The sequence below is a fragment of the Triturus cristatus genome, chromosome 10, assembly GCF_964204655.1.
Source record: "Triturus cristatus chromosome 10, aTriCri1.1, whole genome shotgun sequence".
Classification (NCBI taxonomy): Eukaryota; Metazoa; Chordata; class Amphibia; order Caudata; family Salamandridae; genus Triturus; species Triturus cristatus.
In genome coordinates, this window is record NC_140593.1 from 652,999,774 (window position 1) to 653,018,981 (window position 19,208).

General features: G+C 47.6%; 1 protein-coding gene across 1 annotated transcript in view; it reads left to right on the forward strand.

Annotated features, from left to right (window-relative positions):
- Positions 1 to 19,208, forward strand: part of ROGDI (rogdi atypical leucine zipper) — a 765,793-nt gene that overhangs the window by 233,345 nt on the left and 513,240 nt on the right. Inside the window, exon 4 of the mRNA XM_085632220.1 lies at positions 1,957 to 2,082. The gene's annotated coding sequence lies outside the window, so the exon portion shown is untranslated. The remainder of the gene's footprint in view (positions 1 to 1,956; positions 2,083 to 19,208) is intronic.

Below are 19,208 nucleotides of genomic sequence, written 5' to 3' on the forward strand. Positions count from 1 at the left end.
AAATATTACTGCTGCCTTGTTTTATTCAATTTTAGGCTTCTACACTGTGTCTCTGGAACCAAGCTACACCTGACTCACAATCCCCAAATAAGCAAAACCATTCTTGGGTATATTGTGTTCCAATGAAGGGAGGATCTGGTCTGGCAGTACAAGCTGGACTTTTCCTATAGGAGCAAAGTCAAGACTGATTTGCATATGACTGGATTCAAATTGGAGTGGCATAGTGGGTAAAATAATGATGGTTAGAATGCTACCCCAAGCAATTGCTAGTGGTAACTCTTATTAAAAGCATTCCTCCCATTACCTTTTGTGTGTTTGATGTAATGCCCTAAGAAGTAATAGAATGCCCAGACATGGGTCCGGTGCACACTGTGCCACTGGAACCAACAAACTACAGCCAAATGATGAGCCTCAATCAGGGCAAAACCAGTCTTGGGTTGCCCAGGTTTTGGTTAGGGAGGACTGATCCTGCCAGTAGTGGTTGGACTACTTTTGGGGCAGGGATTATCTGAAAAGACGCAAGTGATGAGGCAATTGCTTAAGAAAGGCGCTCTGTTTAAGTGGTCAGATGAATGTGAAACAGAATGTTTGGGGACCAAGAAATGTTTGCAAGAGGCACCGAATGTGCAAGCTTTAGCCCCTGGCAAAAATATATATATATATATTGCTACAGATGCAAGCATGAAAGGGATTGGGGCGGTTCTTATGTAGAAGCCAGAAGATAAGGCTGTCACGGTTGAATTTGCAAGTCAGTCATTGAAGGATACTGAAGCCAATTATTCAGCTATAGATAGAGTTGCACTTGCTGTACATTTGGTCCTTACAGAAATGTAGGAATTGTGTTTGGGGTGAATTTTTTGAAGTGAAGACTACTCACAAGCCATTATAAGAGATTTGTATGAATAAGGGGTTTGATGTGGTGTCTTCCAGAATAGGATGATGGGTAATTGACCTAATTTTTCATCTGAGGTGCAATATATTCCTTGTGCATGCAACCATGCTACGGATTGTTTGTCAATATTGGTTAGTAGTAAAGTGAAAGATGGTGATGAATTGGATGGTTTCATGGATGTGAATGTGTGTGTTGTTACTGAAGGAGTGTTTTCAGAAGTGGAATAGAAGGAATAGATAGGTAAGGATAGTGTAATGACAAGATTAATGATCAAATTAAAAAATGGATGGAGCAAAAGTTGGAAGGAAAAAGATGAAAATGTGAAACCATCCTGGAATGTCCAGGAGGAACTAAGTGAGAGGAATGGTTTATTGTTCAGGTGATCATGATTCATTACTCCTGAAAGTCTCAGGCACTGACTTGCTTATTTGGCACACACAGGACATCTGGGAATTGTTAAGACAAAAGAGTGGATCAGGCAGGATTTTTGGTGGCCTGGTTTGGACGTTGTGGTGGAGAAAATAGTATGAGTCTGTGTTGAATGCTAGAATAGTGAAAAAGTATTGAAGCTTAAAAGACCACTGATGCAGAAAAGCCAGTTGCTGGAGGCTCCTTGGGAGGAGATCGCAATTATTAACATGAGCCCGATACAAGGGAAACATGCTACTCCATATGTGATTGTACGTATTGACTTCTTTTCAAAGTTACCTGAGGTCAAATGTGAGTTGGACATTTCTTCTAAGAGTATGATAATATTTTTGGAGATTTCTTTTTTCTGAAGGAAGGGTATCCCAAATCTTTACTGTCTGAAAATGGGGTACAATTTTGTTCAAAAGAAATTGAGACATTCCCGAATAGACCTATAGTTTTCCATAAGAAATGTGCACTGTACCACCCAGAGACAAATAGTGTAGCTGAGCGCTTTAACCCAACCTTGAGAGAGGGTATTTAAATTGCATGTGTGAATAACATATCATTGAAAGATATATTTAAGAGGAGAAGTTTTGCATATCGTATGTGTTGTCATGCTTTAACTGGGCGTTTCCCCTTTGAGTTGTTTATAGGAAGGAAAACCAACACATATGTATCATCACGGTGGATGATGTGGAGAAAGGATATGTTGAAAAACCTGAATGAGGTGGTTTTGAAGGAAAAAGAAAATAAATCTCAAGACAAAGGATAAAAAAGAGGTATGACATAGAAAAGGATACTGGTGTGCCAAGAGTGGAGATAGGAGACTGGGTAAAAGTGAAGACACCAGTAGGCCATGCGTCATGGTCCAAATTCTCTAAACTAATGCAAGCGGTGAAGTTATTTAAGGACACAGTCAAAACAAATGACAACAGAGTATGGAATTTTAGTAGGATTTCTAAGTGTCGAGAACAAAGTGTGAATCCGCCAAATGGTAGTAAGGGTATTACTGCTTTGTTGAGTGATGAAACATGCCATGAGGCCTGTTAGGAGGGCTCTGATAAAAGAAGTAAAAGAAAAACAAGACTCCTGCTTATCTGAAAGATTTTATTCAAGGTTAATTTTCCATAGGGTAATAGTTTAATGGGGTTCATGTAGAGTTTAGTAAATGTTACGTGTTCCACTATGTTAATGTGAGAATATGTTCTTTGTTTATTTTAAGTTTAATCTGCTTGGATGAATCAATGTATTAGTAGTTTCATTGTACCAATGTAACTGATGGGTGAATCATTATATTAGTAGTTTCATTCTACAAATGTGACAGATATTTATATATTAATTTGGGGTTTGTTATTTAAAATGTTAAAGAAAGGGGGATATGATGTTATAAGTAATAGAAGCTTGAGGGTAACTAGAACCTTGGAGGTGTGAGATTTCAAGAGATGTCAGTTATCAGAGAGAAGCAGTGGATGAGGTCTGTTGAATAAAGATCTAACTGGCTGAATGACTATTGAAGTGGATTCATCTAATTTCACAGACCCCTTAGGTCAATGAATATCTGACTTTTTAAATTGTATGCTCCAATGACAGTATATTTGGCTGCCCAACTGCGAATGCTACTCAGCGGCCCAATGAGATTGGCTAGCATGGTGGATGGCTAACACGCCAGAACCTGAGACTAGAGACACAACACACCAGGACTTTTGCTCTTCATCGAGGGGTAACAGACCCCATCAACAAGCACTGCCAGCCCTCTAGAAGGGACTTCCGCCACCGGAAATCTCTGCACACAGAGCCACTGCATCAGAGAAGAAAGGGGGCGGGTCTGCCCTTCATCCGCATGCTTATTGTGCCTCGGTCTTCCCGCAGTGTGGGACATGGGTTGGACAAGGCGAGCTGGGTCCCATGTCTTGGCCCTGAGGCCCACCTTCAGAGTCTACAGAGGCTGCACCCTGAACCAAAAACCTGTTCACCCAAGAAAATATGTGGTACTATTCTTTTTTTTTACTATTGTCTTCTATTGATGAACAAGAAGTGCAATACGATGATTTTGTGTAGATTTGTATTTGATAACTGAACTGAATGGCGTGATCTCTGAAGAACCGGAAAAAAAAGTAAAGCAAGGAGTTCACCATGCAAGTAAATCTAGCTAAGTGTGAAAGTGCCAGTCACCTTCAGGCAAAATCACCCCTCTACCCCCAAACATTGTAAATCATCAAAATCAAGTTTACAAATTAGTTGAACACCCACACTGTCTGCCACCAAAAGAATCATCTATCATCCCTCACAGTCACTTAATAATATATCACTCATTGGTGCAATAGTTACCTGTCCAATCCAAGCATGGTTGTACACAATTGTTGTATTGTATCTCCTCTTTTGCCATGAAAGCAACACATTGGCAGTCTTGTAAATTAAATTATCATTATTGGGTCAGCCCTGCTAGGGTATGAAAAAAAGAAGGGCAGGCTTGGGACCTGAGGCAGGCATTGTCTCCCATGTCCTTGAAGGGAATAGGGAGGCTTCTTCACTGCACACTGATCCAGCTCCAATCCGGCCATAATAATAATAAATCCAGAATCCATGTGCTTAACTGGTGGGGCTACATAAGTCAGACACAAAATAATGTAATATTCCTCTAGCTATAACCATTCTTTTTTGGCAAAGCATTTTGATGATAATCTGAAAGTATTATGGCAGTCTACTCAGTCAGGAAAATAGAGTTTCTGCTCAAACACAGGGGGTTCACTCAGAAGTTGATCAGCTGATGCACTTGAGTCTGACCAATCACCCTCATTCTTCTCCTCCTGTGATGTTTCATGAACAGTTTAATTGTGTGGTATGAAGTGTTAGTTCCTTTTAATCATGGTTAATCTCTCCACGTGTTGAGGCAAGAGACTGGTCCTTCTAACTGTGACAACTGCAGCAGATGCACTGAACACACGCTCAGTAGACACACTGGCTACCGGACGAGCCAGATACTTTATTGCCAGTCTGCTGAGCTCTGGCCATTGGCACATCTTCCCATACCATTAGACCAATGAATTTTGAGCCACATAACCCTCTTTTAGGTCATCCAGACAGTCTTGTTACAGCCTTTGAATGGTCATTGGTGCTGCTAATTGCTCGACCTTTTTTGCCTTCACCTCTGCAGTTGACTTAAGCCCTGCCAAGTGAAACCAAGCCATTGCAGAGGTTGGGTCCAATTCTTCTGTTGCTGTTGTTGCCGGTGGTCTTGTTGCTGGTGTTGGTTGCTGTGAGACAACAGCACTGCCCTCTCTGGAGGATGTGCAGCCACAGAAGCTAGCAACTGACGGGGGTCAGAAGCAGGGTGCCGGGAGAAGGGGCGAGAACTGCATGCCCCAGATTGCCCCGCTCTCATCCTCCTCTTTGTTTGTGCAAATAGGCACTTATTTCCAGCACCTGGGCCCCCACCGCACGGGACATGCGTGGGATGTACCCAGGCACGGCATGGGCGAAGACCACGCCAAAAGTTTGGTTTGTTGGCCCCTGTAAGGCATTCCTGGGATATTTTTGCTATGAAGACAAACATTTCAGCCAATTATCAAGTGAAACAGTGAGACAGAAAGTGGCCTACTGTGCATAAGAGTTTCTCATATTTTGTTGGTGTCCTGATAAAACCAGTAACCAATTGCTAGTAGCAATATGGGTAAGCATAAGGTTGGAGGTGCTAAGATACCAGTAGAGACAAGTACAATTCCTAAGCAGACCTCTATAGACTAATTTTTATTGTGCGCCATGGGAGTTATATCTAAAGAAATAGATCTAGCAGAGTGGCGCCTGTCTCTGAGTACGACTGGGCCGAATAGCCCAGACGAATGTGTGGCACTTACCGATAAACAGGAAACGGAGTTGTTTAAGAGCAGGAGCATAAAACACTGGATCTACTGGACCTATTAAGAACCTGGAGGGTCTTACTGTTTATCAATCACCCACCGTGCCTGGGACAGTGGTACCTTCGTCTCCTCTATGCCTGGCTTCCATGGCTTCAGCCCGCCTACCTGCAGCCAAACGCAAAAGGAAGTCACGGATTGATGTAACTGTTAATTTGAGCTCCACTGATCTACTTGTTCTACAGGGAGCTGCTGATCACTTTAACCCTATGGACAAACCCTCTTGGACCCTTTTCTGGAATAAATTGACAGTTATTATACATTATTTATTACTGGCTCTTAAAGAAAAACGGGGGAGGTTGGAGGGGGAAATGAAAAATGTTACTTCCTTTTGTAATAAATTACCTAATGTGCATAGAGTAAGGGTTGAGGAGTCACAGCCATTAAAATCTAGGCAGATAAACGTTGCAAAAAAACCTCTCCCCCTTCTGATGCTGTGGTTCACCCCAGTGCTCGTACTGTCTTACATCAGACCTTGGCGAGCAGTGTGGATGGTAATGTGCAAGGGGCTAATAATGTGCTCCCCACACAGACACCCATTATGGGCCAACTTTACCAGAATCAAACGGATATACATCCATACTATAAAAACATGCCCTCTCAGGAGTTAGTAACTATTAATCGTCCACCGCTTGTTGCCTTTATGTGGCAGTCTGGGCTAATGTTCTCCCATTGAAACCAGGGGCTAGGGAGACCCCAAAATCCCTAAAAAATAAGGTTGTTCCCTGGCTTAGTTCCAATCGTTTGTTTCCGCCTGCCAGAGTACATCAAATTCTATTTACAAGGAGAATGGGATGGATAGGGCCTCTAAAGAAGAATTTTGAGTGTGACTGCGTAGTAATTAACTTCCAAAACCCCAGTATTGCTTGAGATATACATACAAAGGCAGTATTACCATAATTGGCAGTTTGAAATATGGCCTTACTCCCATTGGTGTTCTTCTTTTGACAATTACAGAGTTCTGGCCATTTCCATAATGGTGCACGAAATTTGCAGACATAGCGGGGGTGTCGAGGTTCATTCTATCTTATTGTCCTGACCTAGAAGTGTCCAATAGATTCCATGCACTGAGATCCCTAGAAGACAATGACTGATTTAGCTGTGGTAGATATCATGTTGGGGGTTCTGTGATTTATTGTAATGCGGGCACCTTTACGGGTCAGAAGAATAATATGTCCCCCAAAACTCCTGCATGTATTTCTGGGCTGGCAACGGACCACAGGCTGGTTGTATTTAGGTTCAATAATTTTAATTGTAATTACCAATCTATCCCTAGTAGCCCACACACCTTTGTTCATACAATGGATCCTATAGGTCAGTATCTTGAGGGAAGCTATAGGTTTATAACATGGAATGTGAGTGGGCTATTGAATATGATAGGAAATGCCGATTGGACTAATATATCTGGTTTTAATATTATATGTATGCATGAAACCCGGTGTAGGAGCCCAGTATATGTAGAAGGGTTCTCGTCACATTTTCTAGAAGCTATAGTGTTTCAAGCTGGGCAGGCAAAAGGGGGGCTTCAGATTCTCATCTCTGTGAGAAGTTGGCCTGGTATATGCTGTCCACTAGTTATAGTGGGCACCTTGCACAAGTCCAAACGACCCTTATTGATGATTAGGTTAAAGACAACCTTTATTGAAAGCTATCCTAGTGATAGCTATGGAGAGCAGCCTTCAGGCTAAGTCCCGAAGGAATGTAAAGCAGCTTGGTTTACCAGATTATAACCAAATGAAAGGAGAACCACACAAGGTATATATAACATATATGTATGTATTACTAAACACTCTCTACTAACCTCTTTATGAGATTATAGAACAAGGCACACAATATTAAAGCACTAGAGCGACATTAAATAGCGCAAAACACAGTGGGCTCCATGGGGAGACCAAACCATATACTAGGAAAGTGGTATAACAACCACGACTTGACTAGACACAGTGCCTAGAGCATGTACAATCGCTGGGACCCCAAGAAACCACCCAAGGTAGTGACATACGAGACTCACGGGGGACGCGTGCAGTGTGCGAACACAGGCGCGAGCTCTGTACAATCCTATGGGAAAGTTGTGGTTGGAATTCTATAGTTTAAGGACACTCAGGAGAAAACTTCAAGCAAACCCTTTGGAACATAGAAGGTTCTAAGGCCAGCACCCTTGAGAGTACTGAGGTACCAGTGTTTCTTATCCTAGGAGAGCCGGGTGCATAGGGGTCAAGTGGTGTCCAAAACGCTCGTTGATTTCAATGGCGTGATGCGAAGAAGTGCTGCTGCCGGGAAGATGAGAAGTGTCCAGTGTGATCCAAGCCTGGATCAGAGCTGAGAAGAACCTGAATGCAGAGGGGACAGAGTCTGGGTCACTTCACAGTGACCAGGGGCACGATAGATAAATGCTCACCAATGTTGGGTGTTTCAGGTGAGAAGAGGTGAAGCTTGACTCTGCAGCCACGGGGACCAGGAGATGTCGACGACAACCAAAGTCCGCAGGTGAGCTGTCCCACGAAGGATGTCGAGTGCTGGGGGGTCAGTGTCCGGATTGAACACCAACAAGCCTTGGCAACTGCAACTCATGCGGTCAGAGAAAAGATGCTTTGGTGAGGACCAGCAAGGTCCTGGGGAATCCCCAAGCGATGGAGAGTCAGGGCACATCTGACACAACTGGGAAAGCCCACTGAAAGTTAAAGTTCCCTTCTCAGGGACCCACAGGTCGACGGAACAAAGATCGCGAAGGGACCTCGAGCTGAATCACAAAATACCAGCCCATGGAACACTCGTCGAGTGTAGGCCGGAAATCTTCAGTGGAAATACTGCTCGGGGTCTGGACTACAAGTAGCCCAAAGCACAGCCTCAGGGGTTGCCAAAAAGCATATGCTGCTGTAAATGCACATGGTGCCCAAGGGTTCGGGTTGCACGGTCCCCACAAGGGATGTGGATCTCAGAATTGCTGAGAGCACGGATCAACCTCAGAGACCACAGGAACCCATCGCCTGTGTTGCAGAAATCTTCGCAGTCCTTCAGGAGCTGCGCAGATGCAAACCAGTCAGATGTGTTTAAGGTGCCTACCTTGCAGGGGAGTAACTCCTTTACTCCAAGGGAAATTTTTCAGTCATCCAGCGTAGTGTAGATAGTCGAAGTACTTGGTTTTTGTAACAGAGTTTCGTCCAGGTAAATCCAAAGTCCTGTAACCTGGGGTTCCCACTTTATACCCAGGTAAGGGGTGGGACAAACTCTAGAGACCCACCTATGGGAGGGTCAAGACAGAGGTGTGGCTACACCCATGTCCTTTGTTCAGTTTCACACCAGAGCAGGGGCTGATAGCCCCTGCAACCAGTTTGAGCTGGACTATGCACAGGGACACCAAATGTGCCCCTAGTGCAGACATCAAAGCACTCTCAGAGTGCACCCACCCAGCCCCAATACACTAAAGCCTGTCTGGGAGGTGGTCACACCTCCCTGTGACAGGAAACCTATTGTCCAGCCGTCCCCTGCCAGAGTTTTGTCCAGCAGCAGGAGGGCAGACTCGTGTCTGTGGCTGGCAGCATCCATTTTGTGAAGCAAGGGTCTGTGAAGCTGGTACCGGGTGTACCGGTGTTGTCATATTTCTCCCTCTAATAGGGTGGAATCATACCTCCCACACCAGTTACTGGTGTGGAGGTATGATTCCAAGGTGTTTGACACCAAACACAACATGTTTCCATGGAGCCGTTTTAAAGTTAGTATTTACCACGAGGTTATAATGCACCTAAATATATATGGTTGGCTGCAACACAAACAACCCTGGAATATAGGTTCTGAAGGCTGCAGAGGGGCTCTGCTCATGCAGGTGCACCCTCTTACATAAAACCCAGCACCCTGCCTTCAGGATTGATAAGGATTGCCATAAGGGTGAGTGACAGGTTTGTATGTGCAGTGAACCTATATCTAAGTAAGGGGTGCAGGCACCACCTTACACATGCTGCTGTAGCAGACCTGTTGTGTCATTTTGAATGGCCTCCCAGGGGTGGCATAATACATGATGTAGGCCCTGAGAGGCCTCTTGGGTACCTATGCCCTAGGTACATAGTATACCATATACTAGGGACTTATAAGGGTACAGTACAAAAGGGGGTGGTGATGGACGGAGTATCAGAACCAATCAAACACTCACACCCAGTCAACAGATCTGGGTTTGATCCATCACCGTTCTTTAGCCCACTCTGCCACCCCAGTTCAGACATGGCCATATGCAAATCAGTCTGACCCTGTGCCTCATGGGAACAGTCCAGACCGAACTGCCAAGCCATGCCTTCCCTAGACCGGAAACAAGCTTCCTAGGACCGGTTTCTGGCATTTCAGCCGTCTTCAGCCAGGCTTGCTTAAATCCAGTGGCAAAGTGAGCAAGGGACTCATGTCTGAGCATACCCTGCCAACTTATGGCAAACAAAGCAGTACAAAAGGGGGTGGTGATGGACGGAGCATCAGAACCAATCAAACACTCACACCCAGTCAACAGATCTGGGTTTGATCCATCACCGTTCTTTAGCCCACTCTGCCACCCCAGTTCAGACATGGCCATATGCAAATCAGTCTGACCCTGTGCCTCATGGGAACAATCCAGCCCGAACTGCCAAGCCATGCCTTCCCGAGACCGGAAACAAGCTTCCTAGGACCGGTTTCTGGCATTTCAGCCGTTTTCAGCCAGGCTTGCTTGAATCCAGTGGCAAAGTGAGCAAGGGACTCACGTCTGAGCATACCCTGCCAACTTATGGCAAACAAAGCAGTACAAAAGGGGGTGGTGATGGACGGAGCATCAGAACCAATCAAACACTCACACCCAGTCAACAGATCTGGGTTTGATCCATCACCGTTCTTTAGCCCACTCTGCCACCCCAGTTCAGACATGGCCATATGCAAATCAGTCTGACCCTGTGCCTCATGGGAACAGTCCAGCCCGAACTGCCAAACCATGCCTTCCCTAGACCGGAAACAAGCTTCCTAGGACCAGTTTCTGGCACATCAGCCGTCTTCAGCCAGGCTTGCTTGAATCCAGTGGCAAAGTGAGCAAGGGACTCACGTCTGAGCATACCCTGCCAACTTATGGCAAACAAAGCAGTACAAAAGGGGGTGGTGATGGACGGAGCATCAGAACCAATCAAACACTCACACCCAGTCAACAGATCTGGATTTGATCCATCACCGTTCTATTGCCCACTCTGCCACCCCAGTTCAGACATGGCCATATGCAAATCAATCTGACCCTGTGGCACATGGGAACAGTCCAGCCCGAACTGCCAAGCCATGCCTTCCCTAGACCGGAAACAAGCTTCCTAGGACCGGTTTCTGGCACTGATTTGCATATGGCCATGTCTGAACTGGGGTGGTGTGGTGTTCAAAATAACGATGGATTAAACCCAGATCTGTGACTGGGGGTGAATGTTTGCCAATGTGCAACATTCCGTCCATCATCTTGTGTGTTTTGCTGTTCGCCCTGTGTGGGAAGGGTATGCCCAGACGTGGGTCCCGTGCTCACTACGCCACTGGAGTCAAGCTATCCTGGCTGAAGAGGGGTGAAACCCTGAAACCGGTCTTAGGATGCTTGATTCCGGTCCCAGAAAGACATGGCTTGGCAGTTCGGGCTGGACTGTTCCCATGAGGCACAGGGTCAAGACTGATTTGCATATGGCCATGTCTGAACTGGGGTGGTGTGGTGAGCAAAATAACGATGGATTAAACCCAGATCTGTGACTGGGGGTGAATGTTTTGCCAATGTGCAACATTCCGTCCATCATCTTGTGTGTGTCAGGTTTGTCAGACTGTCAGTCGCACACAATTAGAGAGCACCACTGACCTGTTGTCTTGATCTCAGCGGGGACGATGATTGCAGATAATATCCCCAATTCCCCAGAGTGCAACCCCGGCAGGAGACTGGAAACTCAACTGCCGGAGACTGGACCCAGCGGAAAGGAAGAACAAAAAACACAAGGGACTGGGAGTAGGAGAATCCCTTCGGAGCAGTGGCTGGGAGGTAGGGAGTTCCTGGGAGGCTTGCAACCTGCAGGGATGAGAAAGCGAGAGTCAAGGATGTAGTGATAATCTCGACACTCAAGTACTGAAACTTCACGCTCCCTAGCTTATACCCACCTGTTACGACACAGTAGGTGCGGGTATCAAACGAGAGAAAATTAGTCCCTTCGTGCTATTCTCCCTGCATTGTCTCGTAGTAGCTCTGGAAACTACTCTCCGGCGTAGTGAAGGAGTTTGCTTACAGAGTATTTCAAAACAGAGACTTTTTCCTATGATAATCACAAGTACTTGGTAGCTCCTCCCATCGGAATAACAGAATGCCTTCCCCACAGTGCCTCAGGAAAATGGTAGGCTAGTACTGCTCACAATGTCTCGATTAGTACTGCCAGGGGGAGTGTTTCGTCACACTCAAATGCGTCAGTTCACGAGGACGGGGAAGTATTCTAGACTCCGGTCCCACTATAATTAAGGGGTGCCAAGAAAGAAGCGTACGAGTTCTGGGCGCTTCTAAAGAACACTGATAACAGATAATCCAACTGCACGGATCAGCACGCCTGTGCCTGTCTCTGTGCTACTAGAAAATAAAGCAGGATGCGGACATAGAGAGGAACTCCCGGGCGTCTCTCCCGGGTTACCTGGTCTGTTCCGCGGGTTTCTTCGTCTTGTCTCGTCTCTTCTCTCGTCGGGGCCTTCTGGGGAATAGGGAACTCGACACTGGATGAACTGCTGAAAATTCTTCCAGCGGAAGTGCTTATGTAGCGTCTTCCGGGGATTGCGCCCCAGGGCATGTAGGGAAGTGTAGTTTCCTATTTGTTTGTACTGTTGGAGCCTGGAACGGGGCTCTTGCGCTCCACGCTGTTGGGCCGCTGTTTGCGCTATCGCGCGGGTGATCGCTACAGTACCCCTTCTCAAGGACCGACGACTCGGCGGTCGTCCAGGTTTACCTGGGTGTCCCTCATGAAACTGCTCCAACAACTCCGGGCAATGTAGATTTTCCTCAGGTTCCCATGTCCTATCTTCCACCCCAAACCCCTTCCAGTCAACCAGAGATTGAACTCGTCCCCGCACTAGCCGGGAATCGAGAATCTCCTGTACCTCATACTCTTCCTGCCCATCTATGTCTAGAGGCTGCGGTTTTTTCGGTAAACGGGCACTGATTGGACATGGCTGGAGTAGGGATACATGGAAGACAGGGTGGATTTTCCAGGAACTAGGCAATGATAGTCGCATAGCCACTGGGTTGATAATCTCCTCAATACTATAGGGACCTACGTATCTTGGTTTTAATTTATCAACCCCCTTTAAATGTAGATTTTTTGTAGAGAGCCATACTTTGTCCCCACTTGATACTCAGGCTCTTTGTTTCTTTTCCTGTCTGCATAGGTCTTTTGTATTGCTTGTGCCGTTGCTAGACTCTGTTTGACTTCTAGTAAGACAGCCCTGAGGTGCGCATGGTGCTCGTGGATGCTGGGTATAGGGGAGTGAACCGGCCATTCAAACGGGAGCATGTTGGGGTGATACCCATAAGTGCAATAAAACAGAGAGCAGCCTAGTGTGGCATGTGTAGCATTATTATAGGCAAATTCTGCTAGCCATCACAAGGTGGGCCAGTGTATGGGGTTTTGCAGAGTAAAGCAGCGTAGGTATTGTTCAAGGGTTTGATTCAGGCTTTCAGTTTTTCCATCTGTTTGGGGGTGGTAACTGGAGGAGAGTCGTGCCTCGATGTGAAGAGTTTTGCAGAGGGATGTCCAGAAGCGCGACGTGAACTGTGTACCCCTATCTGTAATCAAGACGTTTGGGATTCCATGGGCACGGACCACATGTTGGAGGAAAACTAAAGCGAGCTCTGCTGATGTGGGTAGCCTTCTTAGTGATATGAAATGGCCCATTTTCATTAAGTGATCAACCAACACTAGTATTACTGTTTTACCTTCACAGGGGGGCATTTCTACTATAAAGTCCATGGATATGGTGTGCCATGGCCGTGGGGGAGTGGGTAAAGATTGTAGGAGGCCCACTGGTTTTGTATGAATGGCTTTTCCCTGCATACAGATTGCACAGTCCTTGATGTAGTCCTTAACATCCTTCCGCAGTCCGGGTCACCAAAAGGAGCGTTCTGCACAGGCAATAGTCTTATGGATCCCTAGGTGTCCTCCTAAAACCGAATCGTGGCTCCACGTCAAGACTTGTTGTTGCTGGGTTGTGTGTGGTATATACAGTGCATGATAGTGATAGGCTAACCCATCCACTTCTGACCGGTGCTCTGGTTCTTCTTTGATCCAGGCCTGTATGTCCAGGTCCGTTGAGGTTACTCTCACATCCTCTAGAAAGTCTTGGGAGGTTATTAGAGCGATGGCATTTCTGGGTGGTTGGGCTTCGGTAAGTATAAGCGGTGGATTCTGCGGGGTTAAGGAGGTATCGTTCTCCCATTCACCTCTACGAGAAAGGGCATCCGCCTTCCCGTTTTGAGGTCCTGGTCGGTATTTGATGACAAAATCATAATCTGAAAAGAATAAGGTCCATCGCAACTGACGGTGTGTCAGCGCCTTAGCGCTTTTCAAAAACAGTAGGTTTCTATGGTCTGTGTAGATTTCCACGGTGTGCAAGGCTCCTAAAAGGTAGTGTCGCCATTCTTCGCACGCCCTCTTGATGGCTAGTAATTCCTTGTCGGAAATGGTGTAGTTATGTTATGTTATGTTACGGTTATTTATTGTGCGCACAGATACTCCAGCCAAGGAGCGTCCTGGCGCAGAGACAAGGAAGCACGTAACATAACCACAAGCTAAAAACAGATACTAAAAGAGGGCTAAAACAAGAAGGTTTTTATAGCCCTCCGAAAGGTCAAAAGGTCCTCCAACATGCGGATCTCAACAGGCAGGGAGTTCCATGCTGACGCAGCCATAACCCTGAACGAGCGGCCTCCCATGCGGCTAAGCCTGAATCTGGGAACCACCGCAAGGGCCAGACCCTGAGAGCGAAGGCTGCGGGCAGGAACATAGAACGACAGACAGCTCGACAAGATCTCCGGACCTGTGCCTCGCAAGATTTTAAAAGCAAGACACAGTACCTTGAAGAGGATGCGCTTCCTGACCGGAAGCCAGTGTAGGGAGCGAAGGACACCTGTCACCGAGCAGAATCTGGGCAGGCCCACGATCGCCCTTGCCGCAGCATTCTGAACCCGTTGTAGACGGGTTAGTTCAGACTGATTAGCCCCAGCCAGGAGAGAACTGGCGTAATCCAGGCGAGAGATGATGGTAGCCTGGATCACCAGTTGCCTGGTCGGGGCATCAAAGAACTTGAGAACAGGTCTCAAACCCCTCAGAAGACCGAAACAACAGGCCGCGTTTTTTTTAGTGTGGCCAACAAAGGAGAGGCCTGCATCCAGCCATACCCCCAGATTTTTCACTTCCGATACCGGGATCGGAGTAGGACCCAACTCTAGAGGCCACCAGTGGTCGCCCCACAGCTCCACACCCTTCCCGACGACCATCACCTCTGTTTTACTGGCGTTAAGCTGAAGGCAGTTGCCTGTCAGCCAGCTAGCCACCGCCTTCAGTCCGGACTGAAACCTGGGGGCCTCAATCTCCGCATCCCCGCTGAGAGTAACCGCCAGCTGAGTGTCGTCGGCATATGAGACTAAAGTAAGGCCCCACTGCCTCGCGACATCTGCCAGCGGTCTCACGTAAAGATTGAACAACGTGGGACTCAGCGAGGACCCTTGCGGAACCCCCATGGCCAGTGGTTGGTAGTTGGACTTGAAGGGAGGGATGGCAACACAGAAGGAACGGTCATCTAAAAAGGAGCGGAACCATTGCAACACCCGACCGCCAATACCAGTCTCCTCGAGCCGACGCAGGAGGATGCTGTGATCTACCGTATCAAAGGCGGCGCTAAGATCTAACAAAATAAGCGCCGCCGTTTGACCAGCGTCCGACATTGCCCGGAGATGTTCCACCATCACAAGTAACGCAGTTTCCGTACTGTGCCCAGCACGTAATCCGTTTTGTGAGGGGTCGAGGGCATTGGTCCGAGTCAGATGTTCAGACAGGGCCAGGTTCACATGGGCCTCCGTGATCTTGGCTGGCCAGGGCAACAACGAAATGGGGCGATAGCTTTCAGGCTTAGAAGGGTCCAGGGTGGGCTTTTTAATAATCGGGGACACCACAGCTTGTTTCCACTTAGATGGAACAGTTCCCGTTTCCAAGGAAAGGTTGACCAAGGAGCATACAGCTGTACGCCCCATGAAAGCTTGATCTCGGAAGAGAGTAGGCCTTACTGGATCAGATGGGGACCCAGATTTGACTTGCAACGCAAGTTTATCAAAACCATCCAAGGTAAGGGAGGGAAAAACAAGCAAGGTAGTCTGGTGATGAACCCCAATTATACTTTCCTCAGTGGACCCTATGCTAGGGAATGTCCTATATATAGCTTGGACCTTCCCCAAGAAGTAAGATGCAAGGGATTCACAGTGGGAAAGGGAGCTTACGGTCGTAGAGGTAGTCCGCTTTGCTGTAAGATCTTTTACGGCCTTAAAGATAGCTTTGGACGGATTCGGACTGTTCCGGAATTCGATGGCATAAAAAGCCGCACGGGCTCGGCAGATAGCTCGATGGTAGAGCTTAACGGACTTGGCATATGCAGCTTTTAGCTCAGCCCCATAGGTTTTCCTCCAAGCCCTCTCTGCTCGTCTACAGGCTCCCTTTAGGGCCCGGAGAGTGTCATCGTACCAGGGACTCGACTCTCTGGAATTGATTTTAGTTGACACAATAGGTACCAGAGAGTCCAAGGCCCTAGTTATCCAAGAACAGAAGAGGTCATACCCCCTTTCCACATCCGTCAAAGGGCCCAGCGGCTCCTCTAATAGAAGACGATGTAAGTCCTCTAACCGAAGCTTTTTCCATGCCCTCTTCAGAACCCTTCTGGCCGAAGAGATGAAAGGAGTGGCCGAGACCGGGCAAAGGACGGACACCAAGAAGTGGTCCGTCCATTCCACCGGAGAGACAGACTTAATTTGAATCCCCACCACTAGTTGATCTCACTGGGTGTAAGTTTCTTGGAATAAAACGCGACAGGGTGGTGCTGTCCGTTTTCAGGATGTCGTTGTGATAGTACCCCTCCCAGAGCGTGCTGTGATGCGTCTGTTTCGAGAACAAACGGGAGTTGTGGGTCCGGATGGCGCAGGATGGGGGCATGAGTGAATTTATCCTTCAATATCTGGAATGAGCGAGCTGCTTCCTCTCCCCACTCGAACGGGACGTTTTTCCGCAACAGTTGGGAGATAGGGCGTATTATCTTTGAAAAGTCCTGAATAAACCGCCGATAAAAATTGCCAAAACCGAGAAAGCTTTGCACAGCCTTGACGTTCTGCGGGGTTTTCCACTGGGTGATGGCTTCCACCTTACTCGTTTCCATTTGGAAACCCTGGGAATTGATGATGTAGCCCAAAAACGCAACCTCCTGAACATGAAAGAGGCATTTTTCGAGTTTGGCGTACAAAGAATGTCGTTGCAGTCGCTCTAAGATGGCTTGTACGTGGGTGATGTGTTCTTGAAGAGTAGTGGAATAGATTAAAATATCATCAATGTATACCACACAAAAGACATCCAGATATCCACGCAGCACCTCATCCATGAAGAATTGGAAGGCCGCCGAGGCGTTGCAGAGCCCGAAAGGCATCACTCGATATTCGAACAGACTGAACTTAGTTCGGAAAGCGGTCTTCCACTCGTCGCCTTTTCGGACTCGTACGAGATGATATGCTCCCCGGAGGTCGAGCTTGGTGAAGTATCGTGCTCCTTTTAATTGATCCAAAAGTACCGGTATGAGGGGAAGAGGGTAACGTTTTTTTATAGTGATCCTGTTGAGGGCGCGGTAGTCGATACATGTCCTCAATTCTTCGCAGTCCTTCTTCGGTATGAAGAAAGGGGGAGAGGAGGCCAGTGAGGAAGAGTGTCTGATAAATCCGGAAGCCATATTGTCTTCTAGGTATTTCTTTAGGTATAGCGTTTCAGGTTCCGTCAAGGCGTACACTCGGCTGCAAGGGATGTTTGCTCCTGCGATAAGCTCCATCCGGCAGTCATACTCCCGATGAGGAGGCAATCTGGTCGCCTTTTGTTTATCAAATATCTCGTGATACTCTCGATATTGAACAGGCAGGGTGATGGTACAGCAGTAACTCTCTTGAGTACAGACTGCAGCTAAGTGCGTGGCTGGCATTTCCTCGTGTTCCGTACCTTCTTCTTGGTGTTTACAATGTTCTTGGCAATAGACCGAAGCCATAGTAACTGTGCGATCTGTCCAGCTGATTACGGGGTCGTGTAACGTCAACCAGGGCATTCCCAGGATGAGCCGGAACTGGGGAGCATCGATAAGGTCGAATTGGATACGTTCGTGATGATCAGGACCCACCGCCATGTGAAGAGCCCGAGTCCGGTACTTCACTGGCCCAGAAGAGAGGGTCGTCCCATCAACAGCTTTTACAAGTTCAGGGATCTCTTTCTTTTCGCAGGGTAGTCCAAGTCGGCGGGCATTTTCCTGATCAATATAATTGCCCGTTGCTCCTGAGTCCAACAGGGCATCCACTTCTAACACATCCCGGGAAGTGAGCCACAGAGACACTCCAATATTCAGATGAGCCACAGCAGGTTGCAGGGTATTTGCTAATACGGAGGAGATCATCTCACTTGACCTACCCAAATCAGAGACCTCATCCTGACTTGGGCTTATTAGTTTTCCGCCGGCTCTTCTCGTCTTGATGTGGCTTGTACCCGGGAAATAGAAGGCCGGCTGCTTACCGGAGTTCGGGCCCGGCATTCTCTAATGAAGTGCCCTCCTTTTCCGCAATAAAGACACAACTTCATCCTTCGGCGTTTGTCTCTTTCTTCGGAAGTAAGAGGACCTCGGATTCCCCCCAACTGCATCGGCTCTGGTCTTTCGACTGTTTTTGGTTGTTCTCCCACCGAGTCCTTTGGTCGATGGTAAGAAAACCTAGTTTCGCTTCGGTTCTTGTCACCTTTTCTCTCCAGAAGGCGATGGTCCAGCTGTACGGTTAGGTCTATAAGTTCTTCACATGTTTGCGGCAGTTGCACCACATGGGCGAGAACGTCTTTGAGTTCTCCCCTCAGTCCTTGATAGAACAGGGTGATCCTTTTTTCAGGGGGCCACTCCGTTTCCACTACCAACCGATTGAAGGTGGTAATGTACGTCAGCAAGTCTTGGGATCCCTGTCTCAAGGTGAGTAGTTCCCGATCCAATGACAGCATGTGGGACTTCCGATCGAACATGGTGCAAAACCGGATCGTTTCTTTCCATTAAGGGAATGGTCCAACTGGCGGCGTTACCCCCATGTAGGACATCATGAATGCCGTCTTTGCGGCTTCTCCTTGAAACACGGCTGGTTTCCATAAAAAATGCAGTCTGCATTGGTTCAGGAAGGTTTCGAACTTCTTGGGGTCCCCAAAAAGTGCTCTGGGGGGGCTAAAGGGATACCTGTGTTTTGTGATACATGGACCGTGGGCACCGTGTCTGTGGTTGTGGGGGGATATGTGGTGGCCGTGAAAAACCCCCCTCCGGGGGTAACGGGATTTACTTGAGATGTAGCTGACCCAGGAGGAGGTAGAGTAGCTGGCTTTATGTACGAACCTTCCCCCTGACCCCTACACGTAAGACCCGCCACCTCCCTACGTAACAAGCTCACCTCTCTCTGTACGTTCTGGTTCTCTAACCGTGTGGTCTGCACCTCCTGCTGCAGAGCTGTCAGGCTTTCCAACAACGAGGTCAGCACCACGTTAGTATCCATCGTCCAGGCTGGGTGCAAACGTGGGCTTGTCAATCTGTCAGGTTTGTCAGACTGTCAGTCGCACACAATTAGAGAGCACCACTGACCTGTTGTCTTGATCTCAGCGGGGACAATGATTGCAGATAATATCCCCAATTCCCCAGAGTGCAACCCCGGCAGGAGACTGGAAACTCAACTGCCGGAGACTGGA